Raw genomic sequence first — 20,642 nt, forward strand, 5'->3', positions numbered from 1 at the left:
AACAATAAAAATGTCATGATAACTTTGGTGATTAATGTTCTTCCTAGAGAGAGATGGAGTTTTGTCTAGTGGAAGGGTTGACTCCTGGAAAGGTAGCACAGAGGGTTAATGTGCCTGCTGCAAAGAACATGTACCATGCAGATCACAAAGTGCACTGCTTTAATGGGGGGACCATGATGAATGGTCATTTAATGTCAGCTGTAGATGATAGATCCCTGAACAGTGTCATGTATGTGCATGTTTGCATTGTGCTGAGGGGATTACCAGGTAATTATTCACGCAGCTCTCTGATGGATGTCACATGTGGTTTTTCTGAGCCCCCAGATAGATCATGCAGTCTGTGTTTTCTCTTTTGTACTGCCAGTCACCGGTGTATTCAACTGTGTAGCCTTGGACCGTGTCATGTATGTGCATGTAACTTGCATGATCGAGGTAACTATTAGCGGCGATACTATGTGTCTCTCGGATCTCTTTCAAGTGGTCGCTCTCTTTTTTTCCCCAGCAACCCCCCCAACCCAGGGGCGGCAATCTGCGAGATAGCCCCGGGTGCCACAAGCTCGAGCTGTGCCTCTGCCCCCAATGTCTCTTTTATGCATTCCTGCTGCACGATCGTGCAGCAGGAATGGCCACTAGCGCCAGTTTTTTTTGTTTATTAGGTTTGGGGTTGTTTGTGGGAGCGGCGCCTTAGGCAAGGGTCGCTCCCCTTATGGCCACATTATTTTTTAAATATTTTAAAGTGCAAACAAAATCAAAGAGGTAGCAGAAGATACGTTACAAGACGAAAAAGTGATGTGTGCATGTTACAAAAGAGTACAAAATACAAGTAGAGGTAAAATACTGCAATAAATGGCAGACACTCAGAAAACAAGAGCAAACGTTACGTTACATGAGGCAATGGTGGTAATTGTGCATGTATCAAAAGCAAACAAAATACAAGAGGTAGCAAACAATACGTTACAAGAGGAAAAGTGACATGTGTGCAAGTTACAAAAGAGTACAAAGTACAAGTACAGGTCTAAAAGTGCAATAAATGGCAGACACTCAAAACACAGGAACACATTGGGAAGGCACTTCTATAGGCATGGAGAACAGAATTTCCTATAGCGCGCCATTGAATTCGCGCGCTTAGCGCTGTGGTGTAGATGCGTTTTGCCTATACCTATATTTTAAATTTTAAATTGTTGCCCGTTTTTCTATTTGTTTTATTTTATTTTCTTTTTCCCTGCTTTTATCCGGGGGAGTTGTCCTCTTACTTGCATTATAATCGTTGCTGCACCGCTGCTTAGCGGGTCCTGTCCCGGGGTATAGGAAGTGGGAGAGATTCTGCCACCATACTGTGAGTGGGACTGCTGGTGACACTGTTTGGGCGCCATCTTGAGTGTCCCAGTGGTGCTGCTTTCACGCGGACACCCTACATAAGCCAGTCCATCAAGCGCGCAGCGGTGACGCGCAGCGGGGGCGCCCTCCCTGCGCCTGAGTCGTGCCAGAGTCCTGCCCGTCTGCGCTCGTCCGCGCTGAGTCAGGGTTAAGGCTGGGCTCTGTAGTGGTATTCCGTCTGTGTTGTTTCAGTACCCACCTGTATCATGCACTCTAGGACTGTGCTACTCAGTCTTCGTGATTCAATGTCTTGTACGCATTCTCCGGTTCATCCTGTCTCTGGCCCTTTTTATTGCCCAAAGTGCCCATTCAGACTTCCATCTCCCGTGCCCATCTCTGCATACAGGAAAGCCCCCTTATGTTGCCTAGATAGTACTGCGCTACCGTTAGCACAATCTCAGGCCCCTTTTAATTTTAAGATCTGCCATCTTAATGTGAGGTCGTTGGTCAGACATTATTTAGATGTTCATAGCCTACTTACGGAGGCAGCCCCTGACGTTTTGTTTATGTCAGAGACATGGCTGCATGAGGATGCCTCGGCTGCGGTCAACTTGGCTCTCCCATCTGAGTATGCAATTTTTACACACAATAGTAACTCGAGAGGAGGTGGCATTGCGGACGCTATTAAATCCTGCTACTCATGCGTTTGGAAGGCTATGGACATAGCTGGATGCGAAAGTGCTCATTTTCGTATTTCGGTTAGTCCTCATTTCACCTTCTCTGGGCTACTTATTTATCGGCCTCCGGGACCGGACGCTGCTTTTAGGTCAGCTCTTTCTGAAGCCGTCAGCACATTAGCCTTAAGGGCTGCCAACTTTAGTATCATTGGTGATTTAAATCTTCATTTTGATGCCCCCCTTTCTTCAGCCGTTAATAGTACTCTGGCCGATTTGGAAGCTTTCCAGCTTTTTCAGCGGGTTAAACATTGCACTCATGTCGGTGGGCACATTTTGGACCCTATTTTCACCAATCTAACTACGGCTAAAGTGCTGCCTCCCAGGCCTATGGCCTGGACCGATCACCACCTTATAGAGCTGCACCTTACGATCAAGGACTCTCCTCACAGAGCAACTGTGCCTGTGTCTTTCAGACGCCCATGGAGAAAGTTGATATTTGCTGACTTTCATCGACTTCTTGGTCAATATCCTCTGGGCCCTCTCTCCGATGCAGAGTCGGGTTATGATCTTTTTTGCAATTGGCTGACTGGAGCCTTAGACTGCTTGATCCCAATTGCTGAGAGTAAACGCCGTCACACTGAACCGAGCCCCTGGTATGATGACTCGCTTCGGCTCCTAAGGAAATCTTGTAAACAACCTGAAAGAGCCTGGCGTAAGTCTTATCTGCCTGACAGGAAAGCGATGTATCGTGTCTGTACCAAGAAATATCATAGAGCGGTTTGTAAAGCTCGGGCTGCCTATTACTCTCGCGAATTTAACAGTAGCACCAATCCTACTAAACTAATATTTAAGGTGCTTAAGGATCTTACAGCTAGTAGAGCCCCAGTCGCTGAGATCTGCTCTGCCTCACATTGGGAGGACTTGGCTGCCTTCTTCGTGGAAAAGGTGGAGGCTATCTATCGTTCCTTCCCTGTTCATTCCGCCTCTACGGAGAAGCTAGGATCTGGACCAATGACAACTCTGTCTTTGTGCTCTTTCCCAGAACTTTCGATGGAGGAGTTTAATAAAATTGCGGCGAAAGGTAAATCAGGCTCACCTAAGGATCCTCTTCGACCTGCCCAATTCAGCGTCATTTTGTTTTCCTCCTTTATGTGATCTTGTTAACTTATCTTTGACGTCTGGTTCTGTTCCTGTTAGTTGGAAACAAGCTCAGGTGATGCCTATTTTAAAAAAATCTGCCCTTGATCCATTGAAATTGGAGAATTATCGCCCTATATCCCTCCTTCCGTGGGTCGCTAAACTGACCGAGGCTCATGTCAACGCCATTCTATCTAACCATCTTCATTGTGCCAACATTTTAGACCCCTCTCAGAATGGCTTTCGACCCGGCCATAGTACTGAGACCGCGCTGCTCTTTATGGTCGATCATTTGCGAACCTTGGTCGATTCTGGTCAAACGGCGGCACTGGTGCTCCTTGATCTCAGTGCCGCCTTCGACACCGTCTCCCACGCTATTTTATTACAGCGTTTGGGTGAGGCTGGTGTCGATAACGTGGCACTTGAGTGGTTCAGATCGTTTTTATCCTGTCGTACGTTTAGGGTTGTAACTCCTCCGTTTCAATCTAAACCTTATCCGATTGCCCAGGGTGTACCGCAAGGTTCGGCCTTGAGCCCCACACTTTTCAATCTTTATGTGCAGCCGCTGGCTGCTGTCGCCAAGCGCTGGAACCTGACTATGGTGTCCTATGCTGACGACACACAGCTGGCGGTTGCATTAAGTGGTACCTCCGACCTCGAGGCTGCTAACTTCCGTGAGGGAATCTGCTCAGTGGCCCGTTGGATGACGGATAATTGCCTGCAATTGAACGCTAAAAAAACCGAAGTGCTCATTGTCGGCAAGCAGAGTCATCTTTGGGGCGACCATTGGTGGCCAACTGAGATTGGTTTAACACCTCTTCCTGTCACCGAGGTCAAAAACCTTGGGATTTGGTTAGACTCTAGGCTCAGTTTTGTTTCCCACACTAAGAAAACTGCTGCCACATGCTTCGGGATTCTTCGTAGGCTTAGACTTCTTTTTAAATCCTTTGATGCTCCAACCAGACGACTTATTGTACAAGCTACAATTTTGTCTAGGTTGGACTATGCAAGCTCTCTTCTGTTGGGGGCCAATTTGGCCAACTCTCCAGACTTCAACGCATTCAAAACGCTGCCGCCAGGGCTCTGGTTGGCTTACCGAGATTTTGTTCGGCCGAAAAAACCATTGCTAAACTTCATTGGCTCCCCGTCGCTCAGAGGATTAAGTTTAAGTCTCTTTGCCTTGCGTTTAAAATTTTGAAGCACTCTTCTCCTCAGATTCTAGAGCATTTTATTTTGCCTTACGTACCTTCCCGCCCTCTCAGATCCTCAGGACTTCATCTGGCTACAGTCCCGCGCTTGAAGAGGGCTAGAGTCGGTGGCTGCTCCTTCAGAGTACTTGCTGCAAAACTCTGGAACTCTCTTCCTGTTCATATCAGCGCAATTAATGAACTTTCGGCCTTTAGGAAGGCCGTTAAAACCTTCCTCTTTCCCCTGGATTCCTAGTATTATTGTGCTTATGCTTTTGGTATTGCCTGTGTCCGGTATTTTGTCCTTTATAGCGCCGGGACGCCCCTTTGCTGGGGCAGCTGTGCGCTCTACAAATCCGGATAACATAACATAACATAACATAAAGACTTCCTTCAGACAATAGAGAGGGCGTGAATTAAGTTTGGAAGTGTCTTTGCAGGAGGAGAACTTTGAGGTCAGTTTTGAAGGACTGGGAAGAGGGGGTGGTACGGAGCTGAGGCTGAGTTCCAGATTCTCGCCGCGTTGCCTGTAAAGGATTGGGCCATCGATCTTTCCTTCTTGAAAGTGGGAGATTCAAGCAATAAATTTTGCGCATTACGTGATGATCTAGAGCATTATATGCATATGTGACATTCATGTTTATTTCTCCTTTTTATTCTAGTCTAAAGCTTTTGATTCCTGTTTCCGGTTTCGACAGTGGTTGTTCTGCACTTTTGTGTAGTTGCATTGTTTTGGTAAGAATTTTTTTGTTGTTGTATTTACTCCAAATGAGTAATATTGTAATGTTTGAATGAATTTTTTTGTAAGTGATGTCATAATGGCAGCATATTTAGTTTGTGGTTTGAGCATGAAATTCTTTGCGATGTGTTTTGCATGGTCTTATGTGTAATTTCTTTTCTCTTTCTTTTTTAGTGGGATATTGTTGATCCATACTGTGTCTGTGCAGAGTAGGTGGTGGTGAGTAGTTTAGCTGCCTCTTGCAAGTGAGTGGTATTGTTTTGGAGTATATATGTGTTTTTGATAAAGGTGCTTTTTGTTTATTACTTATTTTACAAAGTGTTTGTTGTTGTTGACTTGTTTGACAAGTTACTTTATTAGTAAGCAATATGGCTAGCCGTAGAATGACTGCTCAACAGGTGGTTGGTATGCTTCTTGAATCTTCCTCTGAGCATGCTTATGAGACTGACAGTGCGTCTGAGGGAGAGGAGGGAGGGGAAGATTCTGGCAGTGAGTTTTCTCTCCACATGGAATCATCGGATGATGAAGGTACTTTCAGGTGCAGATGAAGGTACTCTTGGTGTGGATGAAGTGCCTGTTTTAGAGGAGGAAACTGCTGTGCCGATGGTGCAAGAGGCATCTGGATTGCAGTCTGAGGCTGCTAGGCTTCCTACTGGAAGTGCTGGACTTTGGGTTGATCCAAACATGGTGCAGCCGGTGTTGCCTGCCTTTAGCGGTGATGCAGGGTGTACAGTGGATTGTGAACAATTTTTGCCTATACAGTTTTTTCAGTTGTTTATGGATGATGTATTTTTGGGTGAGATTGTTGAGCAGACAAATTTGTATGCTGAACAGTTTTGAGGGACAACAGTGGCAAACTTAGGCCCCAGTCTAGAGCTACCCGGTGGACTCCCACATATCTGGAAGAGATTAAGAAGTTTTTGGGTTTGACTTTATTGATGGGTGTGTTAAGGAAGCCAACCTTGGCTTCATATTGGTCTACTAGCCCCATGTTGGCAACTGCCAGTTTTCCTGCAGTTATGACTCGTAATCGGTATTTACTTTTGCTACGTATGCTGCATTTTGTTGATAATTCTATGGCGTTGCCACGAGATCACACTGACTGTGACCGTCTTTTTAAGATTCGGCCCGTTCTTGATCACTTTGTAGATCGATTTTCTGAGATCTATACTCCAGGGAAAGAAATATCTATTGATGAGTCTTTGGTCTTGTTCAAGGGCCGTTTGGTTTTTAGGCAGTACATCCCTAGCAAGAGGGCACGCTATGGAATTAAGCTGTATATGTTGTCTGAGAGTAGGACAGGATATGTTTTTAATTTTCGTGTGTACACTGGTAGAGATTTTCTATTGACCCCCCAGGTTGTCCGTCCACTTTTGGAGTTTCAGAGAAAATTGTGTGGGATCTTGCAAGAAGACTATTTAACAGAGGCCACCATTTGTACCTTGATAACTTCTATACTTCTGTGCAATTATTTAAGGAATTGTATAAAGTAGACACTTTTGCATGTGGCACAATCCGCTCTAACCGTAAAGGTTATCCGAAAGAGCTTGTTTGCAAAAAACTTCAGAGGGGGCAGTGAAGTTCCTTGCGTAGTGATGAACTACTAGCTGTAAAATATGTGGACAGGAGGGATGTGTATATGCTGACTACCATCCATGATGAGAGTAATTCACCTGTGGCTGTGTCGGGTCAGGTTGCTGAAGTGCGCAAACCTGTGTGCATTGTAGACTACAATAAGCACATGGGTGGTGTCGATAGAGTAGATCAGAGGTTGGAACCTTACTCTGCTATTCGGAAGGCTTATGTTTGGTATAAGAAGTTGGCCATCCATTTCTTCGAATTAGCAAATTTCAATGCTTTTATTATGTTCAAGGAGTGTTCTCCTGCGTCAAACTTGACATTTCTTTAGTTCCAGCACTCTGTGATAGCTAGCCTTGTTGTTGTGGAACAGGCAAGTGTTCCTAGATTTGGAGTGGTGGAGGATGTGGCTCAAAAGAAAAATCGCCACTTTCCCGATCTCATTCCTCCCACACCCTCAAAAGATTTTCAATGTAGGAGATGTAGAGTCTGTTGGAGAAGAGGTACGCGGAAGGAGATTCGTATGTACTGCCCTGACTGTCCTTCTAAACCTGGGCTGTGTGTCCCTGCTTGTTTTAGAGCATACCACACGCAAAATAATTTTTGGGAGCATTCATGAGTGGTAAAGTGAACTGCCTGGTCTGTATTCTTTGAAAAATTTGATTCTGTTTCAAGGTTGGCGTTAGTGCAATGTATTTAGTTTCTGATTTTGTGTTTGTAGATTTGTATCTATTTGCGATTTGTTTGTGACGGCGGTGTGTGTGGACTGGCACTTGGTTGGCGGTGTGCGTGGAATGGTGCTTGGCTAGCGGTGTGCATGGACTGGTACTTGGCTGGCGGTGTGCGTGGACTGGCGGAGTGCGTGCACTGGCGCTTGGCTGCCGGTGTGTGTGGACTGCCGCTCGGCTGGCGGTGTGTGAGTAGTGACTTGCTGCTGGTCACTACACACACTGCTAGCCGAGCGCCACTCCACGCAATCCATCAGTTTGTGTAGTTGCTGTGTCAGGAATGTGGGCGTATGAAGTGATGGTCCCTTGAATGGCGCTGTCTGCTGGTGTGAGTGTTGTAATGTGATGGGCCCGCGGCTGGCGGCGTGAATGTTTTGTATGTGTCACATGTATGAAAGGTGTATGAATGGCCTGTAAAGAGGTTGGTGCCTTGTCGTGGATTTACAGCTCACGAGATGCGAGTCATTGGTTCAGTTTTTTCTCCATTTAATTATTGACAGTGCATTTCATTTTTGTGTAATCACTTGCTAATACAATTGGATATACTGAACCATCACTCACCCTCGTGCCAAATCCAACCAGTATGTGTGTGTGTTTGAGGAATAGATGGCGGTGCAGTAATCTTTGTCTTTTTAGTTTCTCTGCCAATGTGTATGTTCCATGTAAGAATAACCCACCAACTGTAGATATTGTCGTAAACCCACGGGAGTTCATGGTGATGTCTCTCTTGTGAATTCCAAAAAGTAATTTTATCCACAATGTCCTGCAAACCTCAAAATGTCTGTCACATTTTCCTTGCAATATTGTGCCGAAATTCTCACGCTGTAGAAACCAAAAACGAATTATGTCAAAACGATCTGGTTTTGCACGGGGGTCAACTGTCTTTTTGGCCCATGCTCGGCGGCCATCTAGGGAAACCTACCAAGGTAGAGTTCAAAAACTACAGCTAGACATTTTGCCAAGAAAGGGTTATTTTTCACAGCGAAATTGAGGTGTGACCACGCTGCGTTTTGCACCGTTTCCTGTCATGGGCACTAGGCCGACCCACACAAGTGAGGTACCGTTTTTCTTGTAAGACTTTGGGGAACGTGAGGTGGGTGGAAATTTGTGGATCCACGCAGATTCCGGAACTTTCCACCACAAAAATGTGGGGAAAATGTGTTTTTTTGACAATTTTTTAGGTTTGCAAGGGTTTCTGGGTAACAGACCCTGGTGGGAGGCAGTCAAGTCACCCCATCCTGGATTCCCCTGGGTGTCTAGTTTTAAAAAATGTATAGGCTTGCTAGGTTTCCTGTTGGACTTGGCCCTTTCTGCAGGGTCACCCCTGAACTTTTTGCCTTCTTCCTGTATTTTTTCTGACCTGTTGTTGGCTGTTTTATGACTCTGGGCACCTTACCACTGCTGATCAGTGCTAAGGTGCGTATGCTCTCCTTATTATGAAAAGTGTATACATTGATTGGTGTCCATGTTTGGCTTATTTGGTTTACTATCAGCCCCTAGTAAAGTGCACCAGGAGTGCCAGGGCTTGTAAATACAAATGCTGCTAGTGGGCTTGCAGCACTGGTTGTGCCACCCACAGAAGCGGCCTAGTAAAATGTGTCTAGGATCTGCCATTGCAGAACCTGCGTGCAGTCTGGTACTGTCAATCTGACTGCGCAAGTACACTTACTTGCCAGTCCCTAAACCTTCCCTTAACTACATATTAGTCACCCCTATGGTAGGCCCAAGGGCAGGGTGCATTGTAGGCATAAGGTAGGACATGCCCTGGTGTGTGTGCCATGTCCTAATAGTGAATTACTGCCATTTTCGTTTTTCACTATTGTAAGGCTACCTGCTCTCCATAGGCCAGAATGGGCTGCTGGAATTATTACACTCTATAATCCCAGCGGACTCAGAGAGCTTGGTAGAAAGTCAAGTTTAGTATGCCTGAACTCAGAATAATAAAATACTTCTTTTAGTAAAGTTTATTTTAATAACCTGTGTTTGTAAATACTACTTTTAGAAAGATAGTATTTACTTGCCTAAGCCATTTCAGTATGCCTCTGCTGTGTGTGTGTGTGCTGCCCAGGTTCAGTGAGGGTCAGGGCTGGGGAATTCCAGGAGACAGGCTGGCTGCCAGGTGGTGGGTAGAGAGATTACACCAGGATGGGTGGGAGGAGTACACCTTGACTCTGAATAGGGCTGTGCTCTGCCACCACAATGCTGGCTCCGCCCCCTGTGGAGCGGCTGATGTCTCTGCCCTGTGCATTGAAAGGAAAGAGCAGATTCACCACAACAAAGTGCTCCAAAACCGGACTGAGCCAGGCACAGGCCCCCTGGCCACAAAGAACAAAAGAAACTGTGTATAAAAGAAGGAGCCCTGCTCCTAAGAAATCAGATCCTGTTTACGCCAAGAAGAAACTCTGCCTGAAGAGGAGGACCTGGGAAAGCTTCATGGAGGACTACTGTCTCTAAGCCTGAAGGACTGGCCTGTGGTGGGTGCCTTGCTGCAAGAAGGAGAGGAAAAGACTCAGAAAGACTTTTGAATCAACTTGTGCTTTGTGAACAATCTCCAAGGGCTTGCTGATGAACTTGCCCCCTGAACTGCGCCCCAGGAACAGTGGGCGCTACCCCTCCCAAGAGGAAAAGGAAGCTGCTATGAGTGAATTGCCTCCTGACTCCAAAGAACCAGTGCGCCCCATCCTGCCGAGCACCGCGACCCCCTGCTTGACTGTGCTGCTGTGAGCACCGTGACGACCTGCCCTGACCGGCCTGATCAAAGTCAACTGCTGCCCCCTCGAGCCGGAGCTCGCATCGTAAGACAGGCTTGTCTGCCTCTGAGCACCGAGGCTCTGTGGCCCCCGAGCCGTAGGGCCCATCGCAAGGACTGACGCCGCTAAGGTTCGCCATCGCTGGACGAAGTTGCAGCGCCTCGCGCTGAATTCACCCCCGAGCCGCCCCTCCTTCCTCACCCCTCGAAGTGAGCTGTGGAAGTCCTGAGGCGCCCCACGAAGCATCGCCGTCCTTTGACCAAGCGGGACTGCAACGCGACGCGGGACGCCCCTCTGAAGACTGCCGAGGCCGCCGCGAACTCCCAGTGAAAAAATAAGGTACTGTGCGCCCCTGTACGACGCGTACACCCGACTGTACGGCCCGTACTGCTTGGGTCCCCGTACGCCTGCATACACGGGAAGCATGAGGCGGAGCAGGACTCGTACCAAGCTCGTACGGAGCGTACCAGCGACTGTACGGCCCGTACCGTTGAAATCCCTGTACGCTCTCTCACGCGGGAAGCGTGAGGCGATGGAGAGATCGTACCAACACCGTACGACACGTACCAAAGACGGTACGACGCGTACCAACGCCGGTACGAGACGTACGGAAGGCGGTACGGTGCGCACTGGCCCCCAAAGAAGTGAAGTTTGCACCAAACCTTGCTTTTTAAAGAACTGTGGCCTCCTGAACCCTGAAATACAAGTAACTGGAACCAGATTGAATTGAAGATTGTATTTTTAAGCCTGCTTGAAGAGTCTATATATAAAGAAGCTTTATTTTTACAAACACAGTCTGGTGTCTCTGTGTGGTGGGTTGGTGATTATTGTGCGACATTCTAAATGCTTAACCTATTGTACTCTGGAGTTTAGCCTGATTGCTCGCGCCACACTACCTAGAGGGTGAGCAGGGGTTATAGTCTAAGAGTAATCCTTTACCCTGACTTAGAGGAAAGGGTCCCTGCTTGTAGCAAGTGCATACCTGTGCCAACCAGAGACCCCCGATTCTAACATTTCCCAAGGTGCCCGCAGAGCTAGGGTTCAAAAACTACAGCTAGACATTTTGCCAAGAAAGGGTCATTTTTCACTGAGAAATTGAGGTGTGAACACGTTGCGTTTTGCGCCGTTTTCTTTCGCGGGCACCAGGCCGACCCACACAAGTGAGGTACCATTTTTCTCGAAAGACTTTGGGAAGCGCGGGGTGGGTGGAAATTTGTGGATCCACGCAGATTCCGGAACTTTCCACGAAAGAAATGTGGGTAAAATGTGGTTTTTTTGACAATTTTTTAGGTTTGCAAGGGATTCTGGGTAACTGACCCTGCTGGGAAGCAGTCAAGTCACCCCATCCTGGATTCCCCTGGGTATCTAGTTTTCAAAAATGTATAGGTTTGCTAGGTTTCCCAAGGGGCCCGCAGAGCTAGGGTTCAAAAACTACAGCTAGACATTTGCCAAAAAAGGGTCCTTTTTCACAGCGAAATTGAGGTGTGACCACGTTGCGTTTTGTGCCGTTTCCTGTCGCGGGCACTAGGCCGACCCACACAAGTGAGGTACCGTTTTTCTCGTAAGACTTTGGGGAACGCGGGGTGGGTGGAAATTTGTGGATCCACGCAGATTCCGGAACTTTCCACCACAGAAATGTGGGTTTTTTTGACAATTATTTAGGTTTGCAAGGGATTCTGGGTAACAGACCCTGGTGGGAGGCAGTCAAGTCACCCCATCCTGGATTTCCCTGGGTGTCTAGTTTAAAAAAATGTATAGGTTTGCTAGGTTTCCCAAGGTGCCCGCAGAGCTAGGGTTCAAAAACTACAGCTAGACATTTTGCCAAAAAAGGGTCATTTTTCACTACGAAATTGAGGTGTGACCACGTTGCGTTTTGTGCAATTTCCTGTCGCGGGCACTAGGCCGACCCCCACAAGTGAGGTACCATTTTTCTTGTAAGACTTTGGGGAACGCGGGGTGGGTGGAAATTTGTGGATCCACGCAGATTCCGGAACTTTCCACGACAGAAATGTGGGTAAAATGTGTTTTTTTTGACAATTATTTAGGTTTGCAAGGGATTCTGGGTAACAGACCCTGCTGGGAGGCAGTCAAGGCAGCCCATACTGGATTCCCCTGGGTGTCTAGTTTTCAAAAATGTATAGGTTTGCTAGGTTTCCCAAGGTGCCCGCAGAGCTAGGGTTCAAAAACTACAGCTAGACATTTTGCCAAAAATGGTCATTTTTCACTGCGAAATTGGGTGTGACCGTGTTGCGTTTTGCGTCGTTTCCTGTCGCGGGCATTAGGCCAACCCACACAAGTGAGGTACCGTTTTTCTCGTAAGACTTTGGGGAACGCGGGGTGGGTGGAAATTTGTGGATCCACACAGATTCCAGAACTTTCCATGACAGAAATTTGGGGAAAATGTGTTTTTTTTGACAATGTTTTAGGTTTGCAAGGGATTCTGGGTAACAGACCCTGGTGGGAGGCAGTCAAGTCACCCCATCCTGGATTCCCCTGGGTGTCTAGTTTTCAAAAATGGATAGGTTTGCTAGGTTTCCCAAGGTGCCCGCAGAGCTAGGGTTCAAAATCTACAGCTAGACATTTTGCCAAAAAAGGGTCATTTTTCACTGCGAAATTGAGGTGTGACCACGTTGCGTTTTGCGCTGTTTCCTGTCGTGGGCACTAGGCCGACCCACACAAGTGAGGTACCGTTTTTCTCTAATGACTTTGGGGAACGCGGGGTGGGTGGAAATTTGTGGATCCAGGCAGATTCCAGAACTTTCCACGACAGAAATGTGGGGAAAATGTGTTTCTTTTGACAATTTTTTAGGTTTGCAAGGGATTCTGGTTAACAGACCCTGGTGGGAGGCAGTCAAGTCACCCCATCCCCGATTCCCCTGGGTGTCTAGTTTTCAAAAATGTATAGGTTTGCTAGGTTTCCCAAGGTGCCCGCAGAGCTAGGGTTCAAAATCTACAGCTAGACATTTTGCCAAAAAAGGGTCATTTTTCACTGCGAAATTGAGGTGTGACCACGTTGCGTTTTGCGCTGTTTCCTGTCGCGGGCACTAGGCCGACCCACACAAGCGAGCTACCGTTTTTCTCGTATGACTTTGGGAAATGCGGGGTGGGTGGAAATTTGTGGATCCACGCAGATTCCGGAACTTTCCACGACAGAAATGTGGGGAAAATGTGTTTTTTTTGACAATTTTTTAGGTTTGCAAGGGATTCTGGTTAACAGACCCTGGTGGGAGGCAGTCAAGTCACCCCCTCCTGGATTCCCCTGGGTGTCTAGTTTTCAAAAATGTATAGGTTTACTAGGTTTCCAAAGGTGCCCGCAGAGCTAGGGTTCTAAAACTACAGCTAGACATTTTGCCAAAATTGTCATTTTTCACTGCGAAATTGAGGTGTGACCGTGTTGCGTTTTGCGCCGTTTCCTGTCGCGGGCATTAGGCCAACCCACACAAGTGAGGTACCGTTTTTCTTGTAAGACTTTGGGGAACACGGGGTGGGTGGAAATTTGTGGATCCAGGCAGATTCCAGAACTTTCCATGACAGAAATGTGGGGAAAATGTGTTTTTTTTGACAATTTTTTAGGTTTGCAAGGGATTCTGGGTAACAGACCCTGGTGGGAGGCAGTCAAGTCACCCCATCCTGGATTTCCCTGGGTGTCTAGTTTTAAAAAATGTATAGGTTTGCTAGGTTTTCCAAGGTGCCCGCAGAGCTAGGGTTCAAAAACTAGAGCTAGGCACTTTGCCAAAAAAGGGTAATTTTTCACTGCGATATTGAGTTGTGACCACGTTGCGTTTTGCGCCGTTTCCTGTCGCGGGCACTATGCCTACCCACACAAGTGAGGTACCATTTTTATCGGGAGACTTAGGGTAATTCATATTTGTAAAGGAACTGTTATTATCTATTGACTTTCGATGCATTTCTGCCTTCCAAATTAAAGATATTGTGTAAAAAAGAAGTCAGTCTAAAAAATGAATGATAATTCTCATGCTAGTATTAGTATTCCCAATTTCAGAAATGTGCAAATATCTACTGTTTCTAAACTCTATATTTTGTTCCCATTTCAGAAATACATAGATGTCTTTCCTACCGATTTTTCCATGTACACATTTTTACAGAATAATTACTATATACCCGGTACATAATAAAAAAACCATTGCAAGTTGCTGCTCAGTTTTTGGCTCTGGGTTCGTCGGGTTCTTGGTGAACCTACAAGTCCTAGATATCCCCACAACCAGTAATGTCCAGCGGATGTAACAGTATATTGCTTTCAAAGAGCTGTCATAATTAGAAGAAGTTACAGGTGAAAACGTTGACACAAAAGGCCGTTTTTTTCAACTAACTTTCAATTTATCCTATATTTAACTGTTAGTTTCTATAAAGAAACCTTGATGGATCTACACAAATGACCCCTTGCTGAATTCAAAATTTTGTCTACTCCTCTAAAATGTATAGCTTTCCAGGATCCATTATTGCTTTTGTACCCATTTCTACCATTAACTGGAAGGAGGTCAAAAGCACAAAAAATAGCAAAAATAGGCTATGTCCCAGAAAAATTCCAAAACTGTGTAAAAAATGTTGGGTTTCTGGAAAAAGTCTGATATCCCCGAAAAGCTGGGAAAATGGTGATTTCACCCCCACAAACCCTTTTTTGATAACATTTGCAGGGAAAAACCCAGGTGCTTTCATTTGCAGCCCATTTTTCCCATTTTTCGGAAAAAAAAACATTTTGCTGTATTTTGGCTCATTTCTGTGACACCTCCAGGGGAATCCACAAACCCTGAGTACCTTTAGAATCCGCATGATTTTGGAAGAAAAGGACGCAAATTTGGAGTGGATAACTTATATGGTCAAAAAGTTACAGGGGCCTCATCGCGCACTACCCCTAATAGCCAAAAAAAGGCTTGGCACAGGAAGGGAAAAGGCCTGGCAGCGAAGGGGTTAAGTACACAAGATCATGTTTCAAAACATGACGTATTTCTCTCCGAATCTTGGAAATCTTTTTCGGGGGGGAAGGAACAGCATAGACTTCACTGTGTCTACCGTGAAGCCCAGGAACTCTAGAGACCTCGAGGAAGTCGTGGTGAATGTTTCCCTGTTTATAATAAAGCCTGTACTCTCTATTTATTCTACAGTAGTATTCAAGTCTTTCAGAATTTGAGAGTGGTCTTGAGATATAATGAGGATGTCATCTAAATAGATTATAAGGCGGACACCCCTTTCTCTCAGAACTGTGGTAATGGCTTTCATAACTTTCGTGAATCACCAAGGGGCAGAAGATAGACGAAAGGGGAGAGCTTGGAACTGATATAGGTGGTTGTTTCATGCAAATTATAGAAAGGATTGGGATTCTTCTGCCATTGGAATTGTAAAGTAGGCGTCCTTTAAGTCCAGTTTCTCTAACCAATCCTTTTCTAAAAGCATGTCCCTGAGAAGATGGATACCTTCTATCTTGAAGTGATTGTAGGTGAGATATTTGTTCATTTCCCTTATTATATATATTTGTTCTTTCTTTTACACCAGGAAAATATTGCTCAGGAAATTCTTGTGTTCCCATGGGACTTCTACAATCACTCCCTTCGTCAAAATTGAATTTACTTCCTCTGCCACAAGAGACTTTGGCAGAGGAAGTCAATTCTGAACAGTTTCCAGTACCCAAGGATCTTGTGTAATTTGTTTCCAGATGTGTAGAAATGTTTTAGGCGGCCCCCCACTTTCCCTGTTGAAGAGGAAGGTTGAGGAGAAAAGGTACTTACTTAAAATTAAAGTGTTGGAGGAGTTAACGCCTCTGGCTCTAAAGCCTCTTGAGGGTAGAAGGAAGGGTTGGTTTGGTAGAGGCGACCAAAACCTCTTTGCCTGAAGAAGAGTCTTTGGTCGGGCCGGCCGGCAGAGAGACCCCTTCTGCCGGCCCTAGCAAAAACACTCGGATTAAAGACTCTGTGCATCTTAGTTTGCACCTTATCCAGAGCCGTGAAGGTTGCCACATATTTACCCAAACCCTTGATGATATCCTCTCCAAAGAGGAGCCCATTGGGATTGCTCGATGATTCTTTCTCTGCCAAGTCATAGAGCTTGGGGTCAATTTTCAACAAAACAACTTTCCTTCTCTCAGTAATAATTGTAGCATTGGCGTTACCAAGGAGGATTAGTGCTCTCTGGCTCCATCCTCTTAAGAATTAAATGTTGGGTGAAGATCCATTAATGTAACTCTCCTCAATTAGGTCATTCATTCGGCATAAAGGGCTAAGCATGCCAAGCATGCGACCTTGACAGTTTTTGAGGGAGCGCTCCATCCCTTTCCTAGGGTCCCTGCCCAATTTGAATATAAACTTGATAAGTTCAGGTTCCGGTTTAGGGGTGAGGCAGAATTTATCTTGGACTATGGGTCTTGGACATTCTGTCTTCAGGATATTTCTATTCTCTTTTTCAAGGGGGTTCTTAATCCACCTCTTGATAAACTTGGCCACGTGTTTTTCGGGCCACCATTGTGAACTCTTAGGTGCTGAATATTATCAGGGGAAAACATGTCCCTACCTAAGGGGACAAAAATAATCTTTGTTTTTTTAGGAGGATGGAAGCTCCTCTTCAGAGAGATCAAAATCGGCATTGTTATCCACTTGGTCTAAGTCGAAAATATATTCGTCCAAGGATTCATTTGTAACAAGTTCATCGTGAGTTAAGAGGGGATCAGTTAGAGCACTTGCATACTGTGAGCCGCTTAGGGCATCCAAATGAGTAGTGGGTTATGGACACATGGTCTTTTTGGGGTACGTAGGACTCCCTTAGTATTTGAGGCACTTAGTCCTCCTTCAGTTTGTGAGGTGCGTAAACCTTCCAACAGGTTCGAGGTGCTTGAAACTCCCAGTGTGCTCTCTTGCAAATTGTTGCTCTCTCTTAATCTTTTATCCCCACACTTATTAAGTTCGTCAATGTGCCCTCCTTGGAGAGAAGTGGGGTTATCAGGGTCGGGAAGGGATCTCTTACCGGCAACAATATAGCCTTATAGCCCACTGTAGCGGGCTATACCGGCTATGAAAGGCCCGCTGCATCGCTAAAGGCCCGAGCCGAAGGCGAGGGACTTTAAAAGCAGCGTGATTTTAATAGCTGGTATAGCCCTGCTACGAAGGACTATACGACTATTAGAACATTTCTCATATACCAAAACGGGCATTCTAGGTGGAGAGACCCGCCCTTTCTCCTCATCACGGATTGTTCCAATCCTAGTATTCAAGCTCTGAGGAGAGATGAGAAGGAGACACCCCTCTAGTAACAACTGTTTTCTTATTCCACTCCATTCCATTCAATCTGTTTGACCCTTCGATGGTTTGGAGACAAAGAACCAACAGTGCCCAGGTGAAAATCATTGGAATACTCTCATCTGTTCCGCCATGCCACAAGGGCTGCCCAGATCTTATCATGACTAGTGCTATCACAGGCCATATCGGATTCCCTTATGTATATGAGGTAATTCAGACATTCTGCAAAATTGGGGACATTTTCACTTTTCCAGGCCTTACAGATTTCCCGTCGTGCCAGGATGATAACGTAAAAAATGAATTTGGAAGCCAGATCATTCAATTCGAAATGCGGTGTTAATCCGAACATAATCATCCCAGTAGTGACTACTAATTGTCTGTCTAGTACCTCAGCCAAGAATCCTTGTATTTTAAGCCAATAGTTCTTTAACATTGGGCATTCTACAAACATATGCAGATCATCTGCGGCCAACAGTTTACATCTCGGGCAATAGCATTCTAGGCTTGTAATTTTAACTAATTTTTTTGGTGATATATACACTCTGTACATTGTAAAAAGGTGATTTCTTTTTAGGGGGGCAGACTTAACCACTGTGTGGAGCAACGTGAAGGAATCCGCCCATAAATCCCGTAAGATGTTGACATCTGGATCTACGACATTGCCCCACAACCTTTGAAGTTCAGATTCCGTCACACCCTCCACCTCAATCAAGGCCCAATACCAATAAGATAATTCTTTTTTCCATCTCTCTTTTTATTTACTAGATCAAACTTCGGGTTTGAGATGTTAATATTCCATGAAATGGTAGCCCACCAACCCGAAAGATGATAATATTTGAATCTAGTAAGTGTTCCCCCGGTCATACTCGAAAGGGATTCCCAATCTAGGAGCTCTGCATCTCTGTATATCACGCCAGTATATTAATCCTGCTGTTTTGAGGGGAGATGAAAGCTTATCCTTGAGACAGTCTGGTGTCCCCTGTGAATCCCATATAGGGGCCTTAGGGGCGTAATAAGGGATGCCCAATCTTGTCCTGATATACATCCAGTTTTTCAGTGCCGTACCTAAAGTTTTTAATCTCACCCTTTTGTAGTATTTGGGGTCTCCATATTTAAACAGAAAGTATTCCTGCCCTTGTGGGATACCATGGAGGAGCGCCTGGAACAATAGACCTAAAGAGGAGGCATCTGTCTTATCCGCCAGGAGTCTGAAGTTTTTAAAATGGAAAGAGTGGCAGTATATAAGTAGGTCAGGTAAGGCTAACCCTCCCATTTTCAGGGTTCTCATTATTTTCTTCCAGGAGATTCTCGATGTCTTTGTGTTCCAGATAAAAGAGCCTATTTTCCCCTGGTGTTTGGCTATATCCAATGGGCTAAACATTAATGGGATAGAATTGAACAAAAAAAGTGATTTTAGGTAGAATAATCATTTTAATTAGATTCACTCTCCCAAAGATGTTCAGCGGGAGGCCTGACCACCGTTGCATGAGGCCGCACATGTCCTTATGGACTCTACTTAGATTTTCTTTAGGTACCTCTGAGATAACCTGAGCTAAGTGAATTCCGAGATACCTCATACGTAGCTTTACATCTGGGGCTGCCACCTCCTGATTCCATTGCATGATCTCAGTCTTTTCCTTATTGATCTTATAGCCTGAGATCTTCCCAAAGGACTCTGCCTGATCAAATAGCCTGGGAATGGCTTCTTGCGGGTTAGATGTAAACAATAAAAGATCGTCAGCATATAGGGCAAGTTTTAAGGTGAGATCTGCTATATTAAAGGGTTTAATTACAGGGCAGAATGTTCTAACAAATAAAACAAAGCCTTTAGGGAGCGCAAGGGGTTCAAATCCCCTCAGGCTCCCTGAAGCCTTTGTTCACGGCTCCGGGCTTATACCAGCCATTAAAAGCCCGGAGCTTCTCCATTGTTTTCAATGGAGCTTCCAACATTCCAATGTTCTAATTTTGCTTATAGTCTCCCTCATACAAGATTGCATCTCCTTTTGGGTTATTTTCTTAATGAGGTCCACATTAGTATTAGGAACAGGTGTCTGGCTCTGAGAGTCGTCAGATTCAGCGTCAGACATATTAGAACAGTAGAAAGGAACACTAGTTAGTTAAAATCAAGGAAAAAGGATCAAAACCCCAAGATAAAAAGGGGTTCAAAGGTGAAGATAAGATTAGTTCTACCCTAATTAGATGTCTTTTTTTTAATATGTTTTTTAGAACAATGGAATCAGTTGTATAGGGAACGGAGCCAGGAATCAGTGGAATTGGAAATTAAGGCAAAAAAACGAGCCAGAAGTAAGCTAATCCTATCGTCGTTTCAACCGTCGGGAAGGTGAACAGTATTTCAGAAATATGTTGTTTGTGCCTTGATAAGGAGTACTAGCTCTGTGTGCATATGCTTTAAAAGTCAAACTCATCTAGATATAAATTGCATAATTTGAAAAGCTTTATAACTCATGTAATTTTTGTCTATCTTATGTACTATATACGTTGGGGCAGATTTACAAGCCCCCGCGCCACCACTACGTCACTTTTCGTGACGTACTGGTGTCACAGGAAGCTCCTCCATATTTACAAGGAGAGGAAAAGCCACCCTGCGTGACTTTTCCTCTCCTCGTAAATATGGCCCTTCACACGCAGCACTGTGAGTTGAAGGGACGTTCCATGGATGTTGCTGTGGGTGTTTCCACGCAACACCCATGAAACTAGACACATCTCCAGATTTACGAGAAATCCAACTCGATCTTTGACACTTCTCAATCCGGATTGCGCATCAACCACAGCACCGACACCGCCCTCCTAGCCACCATGGACGACATACACACTCTCCTCGACCAAGGCCATATGGCAGCAGTCATCCTTCTGAACCTTTCAGTAGCCTTCAACACTGTCTCCCACCACACACTAGCCGCCAGTCTCCACGACTCCAGCATACAGGGAACTGCAATATACTGGATCCGCTCCTTCCTCGCCAACAGAATCCAACGAATAAGACTTCTGCCCTTCCTCTCTGAACCCACAGAGATCAGATGCGGAGTACCCCAGGGTCCTCACTCAGCTGCATGCTCTTTGACATCTACATGGCTCTTCCTGCAGCCATCGCCAGGAAACAAAGACTCAGCATAGTATACAATGCCGATGGCAACCAGCTCATCCTCTCCCTCACAAAGGAACTCAACATCACCAGGCACAGCCATGGCCGAAATCTCCACCTCAGGGCCGGAAGCTCCGCCTCTGACCCGGAAGCTCCACCTCCGGGCCGGAAGCTCCGCCTTC

This window comes from Triturus cristatus, chromosome 4_2, assembly GCF_964204655.1.
Source record: "Triturus cristatus chromosome 4_2, aTriCri1.1, whole genome shotgun sequence".
In the NCBI taxonomy this organism is placed as follows: Eukaryota; Metazoa; Chordata; class Amphibia; order Caudata; family Salamandridae; genus Triturus; species Triturus cristatus.